Raw genomic sequence first — 8,393 nt, 5'->3', positions numbered from 1 at the left:
ACAAACTAAGGCCAATTGTGTGAAGTGTTTGTCTTGATAAGAATCCGCACTATCTCTTGAATATTTATTTGTCAAGGAATGGTTTTTGGCAAGAGAGTCTTATATGTCAAGAGGACAGTGGGAGTCTTAAAGATCCTGAAAGAGTTTCAAGAACTAATCAAGAATAAAACCTGTAGTTTATCACTAGCACACGACTTGAGGTTTGTAGCCTATCGTATTGACATATTCTAGTTTTTGTGCCCATTCTAGTTAAAGTTGGCTTTGCACATGAGTTCTGAGAGTTCTCAGTTGGTTACATAACAACCTGGAAGCAATGGTAGGCCCTTGTGCTGCCAGGTGGCAAGAAATTAAGAATGAACAAGTTCAGTCCATATGAGTTTGAATTTGTCACTAACCTTGTCTTGTGATTATGGTTTTGACAAATTCACATGGATAGGAACACATACACCATAAAATCTAAGTGTCATTAGGTTTATCTCCGATTCATGAAAATGATGGTGAGGAAATGCTTTCACTAAGTAGATTTTAAGTAGATAGCAATTGTGATATTTGCATTCTCAAAGTCGTTAGTGGAGCGTGTGTGGTTAACCGGCACACTATCATGGACTTGTGAGAAATGGCAAAGGTCTAAACAATTGAGACTATGATTACGGCATCCCTTTTCATAGTTCTAAAATTTCTTAAACACACATGTGAGCTATCTAAGGAAAGGTGTATGATTTTGATAAAGTTTTATCAAAGCATCTCGTATCAGAAATCTGAACTTTGGTAAGAAAGTCAATAAAGTATTGATTTCTAGAAGTCCAGCTGATTTCTGAGTACATGTCAAAGCTAGTGTGAGCATAATTGTTATGCTAGTAATTATTATGCTAGTGGGAGCATAATCAGTTATGATAAGTATTGCAAGTTAGCAATGTTAATTATAGAAAACAAAAGGTTTCAATTGGGAAAAGTTGTTTTGCTATAATTAAGGGTGAGAAAATTATAATTCATTTCAATTCTAAAAGCTTAGATTGAGATTTTAATCATCTTTAATCAAGGATATATATATGAATTTTATGTTGGAATGGTTCAACATAAGGAAATTCTATATATATTGTGCGTTCTCAAAATTCGATTATGATTACGACATCCCTCTTCATAGTTGAATTATGAAAACGTGGCAAATAAAAAATATTGTAGCAAAAGGCTGGTCTAGGATCATGTCTTTATGTGAGACATCATGAATCATGTCCCATATGCTTCGGGTATAGGATCGATTACATGTGCTATAATATTCATCCGTTCTAAATATTCTAAATGCCTAGGGCATTAAGAGGGAAAAAGTACTAGAACTGGATATGACTAAAATGATTAAGCAATTGTCAAGGACAATCTGATGTTACCAAAGATTGGTTGCTCATGGACAGTTGGAAGTATAATGTTAATTTTGAAAGGGCCATATTGACATATTCTGAAAGGAGGCAACGTTTCTATAAGTGGAAGATTGAAATCTGTGTAAGATTAGAAAAACTTAAAGCAGGAAGGATGTTCAAAGGAATGTACTTTGAATTTGAGACTTCGTTTCCATGGAATTGATCTCCATTGGAATACTCTGTAATGTATGTTGACAAGTCTTTGTGACTTTGTGCATAGTCATTACAAGAGGATCAGTGCATATAAGTTCAGAATCTAACAGATTTCGGTAAATGGTAGGAATTTGGAATTCTTACATTTACGATAAGGATTTGGATTGTGAAAAGAGCATCATTGGAATCAGGTTCAATTGGTCTATTTCACAAAGTAACGATCATAGACAAACATAGTGTGCATACTTGGAGTATGGCATAACTATTGTTTAGACAAACATAGTGTGCATGCTTGGAGCATGGCATGACTATTGTTTTAATTCAAGTATTAGGTTGATGAATCGAAACATTATACAATGAATAATGTGTAATCAATATGGTGTTTAAATAAAATGTGTTTACTGTCAAAGGTGCTTGGGGCCATATAGGATTAGTATGATTCTTGTGTTTCACTTTGCATGTTTTGACTTCCCGAATAACTAGTTTATTCAAACTCTCCACAGTCAGTCATATGTTGGAAGTAGGTATGAATCAAGACTGTCATGAATTGGGCTTGTAGATGTCTAAGATGTTAGACATGGCAAAAGTTGCTACAACATTCATGAGTACTCATAAGTTTTGAGCATTGGATTCAACCCACGCTCACTTGTATCACTTCATGGAATTTATCTCGAGTGATCGTGAGACGGTAATATCATATAAGTCTTCAAACCTAGAGATATGAGTTGTTGATTATGAGTTGGTTGTGCATTTATTGTACGAAAACGCATCGGTAACTCAATGTTATAAAACATGCTTTTGTGTATGATTCAACAAGTAGTTAGTACAAGCATATGAGTCGAAGTTTATCTGTTCCTTCTAGTCCTTGGAGGATTAGAAGTGATATCTGGGCCCCTCGGTGATTTTGTTTTGACCTATGTATCGGGCCCGGTCAGAACCAAATTGATGTGTTCAGTTTAGTTCTATGTCAAACAAATCGGAAATCGGGAAACAAACTGCTGGACAATAAGTACGACATTGTTCCATGTATTTGTCTGGCTGATATCTAGAACAGAGGATTATATGATCACTTATCTTAATTGGCGCATCATCTTAGTTCCGCGAGACTTTGAAAGAGCTACGATTTCTGGTCGGTTCTTAAAGTCATACCTATAGTTATTACACTTATCCAAGTGGGAGACTGTTCGATAAGGTGTCTAAGTCCATAACTATATTTAGTATGTACTTGACCCGATTTGGCATGGTCCATTTGGGTTTCATGGCATCATAACAATTAGATAGACAAAATGAGAAAAGGACACTTATAGTTTGTTAATATATTATAAGTTCTAATATATTAATATTAAATCATATTATTTAATTAGTATTGATCAAGAATTAATTTGGAATTAATTTTGTGATAAAAAAGAGACTAATTAAATATATGGGGATTGAATTGTAAATCATTCATTCTTATATAGTGGGCTTATGGTTCATGATTCACTAGATTGGGCTAAGACCCATTGGGTGCTCCATGGAGGTTAAAACCCATGGATCATGGGGGAAATGAAAAGCCATGCACATTAAGGTTTACATGGTGTAAGCCTACATGTGACACACTATACATGGAAAGCAAAATCGTCCACTAAGACAAGAACAAGAGGGCTAGCCGATTTTGGAGTGAAAGTGTTCTTCTCTCAAGTTATTCCAAGAGTTGCGGTGTTGTGTGAAACATTTGAGGCATCACATTTGGGGTGCTAGGCTCAAAAGGTCTTAAGGAATCCAAGCTACTAGAAAGGTATGTCATTCTACTAGTTTTATATTACAAGTACCCCATGCCATGCTAGTTAGGATGAGAACCTTGGAAAAATCAAACATGCATGAATATTAGAGAAAACATAGATCCAAGGTTTCTAGGGTTGCATGTACACCATAAGAGTGTTAGAATGCTCAAAATCCATCATATTGATCTATAATTAACATCAAGCTACCCTTTGCCACACATTGTCAGTCCCAGATTAGTGTGTCGATTAACCACACACGCTCCACTAACGACTTAACAAGGTGCAAAGTGTAATTTCATGGATTAGCACCATTTTCACATTTTCCTAAAGTAACTAAGATTGAGAATTTAATAAAAGTTTAGTTACTTTGTATTTATCATTATACTTTTAATGAGAATTAATGTCATATCCTACCCGTTCGGGTAACGACCCTCCACCAGTCAAGGAAGCGGTGGGTGAGAGTGGACACCCATTAAACTGTCATTTTATAGGTAGTAACCTTATACCCCCTTTATAGATCGGCTTCGTGAATGAGGCCTACTAACGGTAAGACTGACTAGTCTTATACATATATATATATATATATATATATATATATATATATATATATATATATATATATATATACTATTAGACTTATAATATTATAATAGTATAAGGGTTGAATTTTAACTTTTAAAACTCTAGGGTTTGGAATTAAAGTTTCATTGTGAGACTTTACAAATTCCAAAATTTGAGGGCAAGTTTTGACACTTGTGAAAACTCTTCATTTCTATAACTTATGAGTTAATGTTTGTTTTATGAAAAGACTCTTGATTTTCCATAACTTGAGGACAAGTTATGGAACTCATTAAAGAATATTTAGATCAATTCTAACAAGGAAAATTATCATATAATTTTTTTTATTCATGATCTAAACTAACTCATAAGGAAAAATAATTTCAAATCAAATGATACAAGTGATTAGATTAACTCATAAACTAACAAATATCATAAGAATTTTGACAACTATCTCTTGATGACTCTTGGAATTCAAAACTTATGAGTTTAATGTCATTTTAATGGATGAGACTTTTCATTTTCCATAACTTGAGAACAACTTATGGAGGTCATTAAAATCATTAAGATCAACATTTTAACTAACAAAAGATTATCAAGTAATTTATCTATGATCTAGCTAAACTCATAGATCACGATAATTCTCATCAACAATTTAAGAAATTAGCCTAATCATATAAACTAATACAAATCTTGAAATTTTGACAATTATCTTTTAATTGGATGAGCATGATCATTACCATATCAAGAAAACAGATTATATGTTTCAAAAAACAGTTTGTGGTAATGATCCTAATCCAATTCTGGCAAAAAAAAACTCAAAAATCTGCACCCAGAGCCTTCAACTCGGCGAGTGCATGAACATGACTCGTCAAGTTGGTCATTTACTGAGTGGCCTCGTCGAGTCAGCCAGTGGACTCGGCGAGTTCATCAGTTAGAGACCAAAAAAATGATTTTTTCAACTTTGGAAAGCAATAAGTATAACAGAAAATAATCCTAGGCTCTGATACCACTGTTGGGTTTTTGAGCACTATAACACTCCTATGGTGCACGTGCAACCCTAAATGCTTTGGATCTATGTTTTTTCTAATTATACATGTATTTTCAATTTTTCCAAAGTATTCTCCCTAACTAGCATACAATTGAACAATTGAACAATACAACTAGTTAGATAACTTACCTCTTAGTAGGACTTGTAGTTCTTGGCCTTCAAAAGCTTGAGCACCTCAAGTGTGATGCCTCTAATGGTTCACAAACACCAAATGCAAAAGGAGGCTTGAGTGAATAAGTTACTTAGCAAAAAATCAACTTCACTCTCTTAGAATGAATGGGGTAGTCGATTTTGGGACTAGGGTATGCTTTTATAGTGTTACTAAGCTAGGGTTACATTCATGCAAACCCTAATGCTCCATGACCTTTCAAATTCTTATGCTCCATGGGTTAACCTCCATGGACTATCCATGGATTATCTCATTGGTTTAACCCATCTAAACAATCATGGATCATTGGCCCACACTATAAGAATCATTGATTTACATAATCAATCCCCATATATTTAATTAGTCTCTTTTGATCACAACATTAATTCCAAATTAATTCTTGATCAATACTAATTAAATAATATGATTTCTTAATTAATATATTATACTTATAATAAATTAATAAATCACAAATAACCTTATTCTCAAAAGTCCATCTTATTAAATTGCACTGATGAAGGCAACCCAAAAGGACCATGCTACAATCGGGTCAAGTACATCCCAGTAACAATTATGGGCTTAGACACCAAATCCAACAAATATTTCATTTGAGTGCTATATTAAGGATCACTATATAATCTAAACTTTGTCTTTCTTTTCAGATGTCTTCCAACACTGCTTCAAACCCAAACCCTTCAGGCTCTTTCTCCCTCATAAACCTTTGTGGGAGGGTCATATTTGATGGATCGAACTTCAATGATTAATTCGAAACATCAGAATGGCCATTCGCTATGAGGAAAAAGAATATGTCCTGGATAAAGAGCTGAAGGAGATTGATGAATCTACCGCTACTCCTGAACAGAGTGTTGAATACAAGGCCCATGAGAGGGACGCGACCAAAGTGTCGTGTATTATGAATGCTACCATGATTGCTGAGCTTCAGAAGTCCTATGAGGACTTTTGGCCTTATGAAATGCACCAAGACTTGATGGAAAGGTACAATTAAAGTGCAAGGCAGGAAAGGTATGAAATCATAGCCTCCATGATTACTACCAAAATGAAGGATGGAGAGTCTCTCACGGCCCACTTGCAAAGGATGCAAAGGTTTGTGGACCGCTTGCTGAAGCTAAATGTCAACTTCGATGAAAAATTGGTCATAGATATTATTCTACACTCTTTGCCTCCATGTTATGATCAGTCTCGTATAACCTATCATATGAACAAGGAGAAGGTGACTTTAAGCAAGCTTCAAGGCCTTTTAAGGACTGCTAAAAGTAGTCTTAAAGGAAAATCTGTTGTTTCTACTCCTGTTGGGTCAAAATTATGGTTTATACTTTGCTTTTCTAAGCAATTGTATTTTTATGTAATATTTTATGAGTTTACAGTCAGGTTTACGGCCAGGTGGGTGTTTACGGCCATAAACAGGTTTACGGCAGTAAACCCTGTTTACGGCCCAATGGGTGTTTACGGCCGTAAACCCATTTATGGCCCATATTCCCCAAGTATATATATAGGTGTTAGGGGTGTGAGGAACAGTTAGATGAACAGAAAAGGAGTGTACGGCCAAGAGAGAGAGAGATAGAGAGGAGTTTTCGTGTGTGTAAGTGTGTGAATCTTGTGTAACGGAACTTCATTCTAATCAATACATTCAAGATCATCATCTTCTTCTTCTCCTTCTCTTCTATTTGATCTGATATCATCCGTTTGATTGGGATTCCGCACCATCAAACGGATCTGATTGATACACAAGCATATTTGGGGACTTACAATTGGTATCAGAGCCTAGATTGTATCAGTCAATTTTGTCAGATCTGGAGCTTATTTGATCTTATTTTTGAAGGATTCCTGCATTTTTGGATAGATCTCTGAAAATTAGGGCGGGTTTGTTCTTCGCATTTTTCATAAAAACGGGTTTTTGATCGAGTTTTGAAGCAAAAAAGGCAAAAATCGCTATTTTTGGTCGTAACCAGCGAGGGGGTGACGGCATTCACGGCCAGCAGCTAGGGTTTCCGGAGTTTACGGCCCGAGTTTACGGCCCCGGAGTTTGCGGTCCGAGATTACGACCGAAAACGGTTTACGGTCCGAGGCCTTAGAGTTTACGGCTCGCACGTGTACGACTCGGGTTTACGGTCAGCAGCAGTTTCCGGTTCGCACCAGGTCCTCGCATCGCGTCGTCGGCCTCGCATCTCGCATCGCAGCAGTTTCCTCGCTTCGCATATTAAAAAGGGGAAACGGAATTTGGGGGTGTCGGGGATCGAACCCGGGTCTTCTCCCAAATCAACTCAGCGCCTTACCAACTCCTCTAGCATCCGTGTTGTTCCTTAACTCCCGTTTTTTATTCTTAAAGACTCCCATTCGGTTCCTAATTTCGCAAATTGACACTTTTAGCCCAAAAATTCAATTTTTTTTATTTTAAAATTCCATTTTCATCCAAAAATTTTAGTTTTTAATTTTTGATTTTTATTTTTGACTTTTGATCTTAAAATTTTGACTTTGAATTTTAAAGTTTGACCTTTGACTTTTAAAACTTGACCTTTGACTTTAAACTTTGACTTTCTCGTTTAACTTTTAAATTTTCAAATTTAGCTTTTCGATTTGACTTTTAAGTTTGACTTTTCAAAGTTTGACTTTTGAGTTTGACTTTTTAAATTTGACTTTTAAAGTTAACTTTTGAGGTTTATAGTCAAAGGACATTTTTAAATTTAAGTTTGACTCTTTAAATTTGACTTTTAATGGTTTTTGAGGTCTACAAGGGAATTGAAGACATGAAAGAGAGTCGTCAGGATATGTTAAGACAAAATATCAACATGTTCGATTATATCCCTGGAGAAACCCTAGAAGCTCAGTTGCAGCGATTTACTACACTTACTACTGAGATGAATATAGTTGGGATCTTCTTGACTAAATATGAGATAAACAAAAAGTTGTTGAATGCACTTCCGAAATCGTGGGATATGAACGTGGCTGACATCAAGAAGATAAAAGATCTCAATCGTCTTAGTCTTGCTGATATAATTGAAGAACTTGACGCTTTGAAGTGTAGAAAAACAATGAGTTCCACAAACCTTCCGGTCAATGAAGTTTCATGTTCTCAATCATGTGAAGTTTCATGTTCTCAATCATGTGAAGTTTCATGTTCTCAATCATGTGAAGCTACGATTAAACTTCTTCGTGAACATAATGATTTATTAAAAAGAGAAGTTGAGGACCTGAGATATGAAGGATATCAACTCAGGAAAGGACAGAAACCCCTGAAGGCCCAGTTAGAAACAAAAATAAAGGATTTTAAGAGAATTCAGACAGAA

The sequence above is a fragment of the Lactuca virosa genome, chromosome 4 (genome assembly GCF_052849685.1).
Source record: "Lactuca virosa cultivar CGN04683 chromosome 4, Lactuca_virosa_CGN04683_v6, whole genome shotgun sequence".
In the NCBI taxonomy this organism is placed as follows: Eukaryota; Viridiplantae; Streptophyta; class Magnoliopsida; order Asterales; family Asteraceae; genus Lactuca; species Lactuca virosa.
This window is presented reverse-complemented; position numbering follows the sequence as displayed.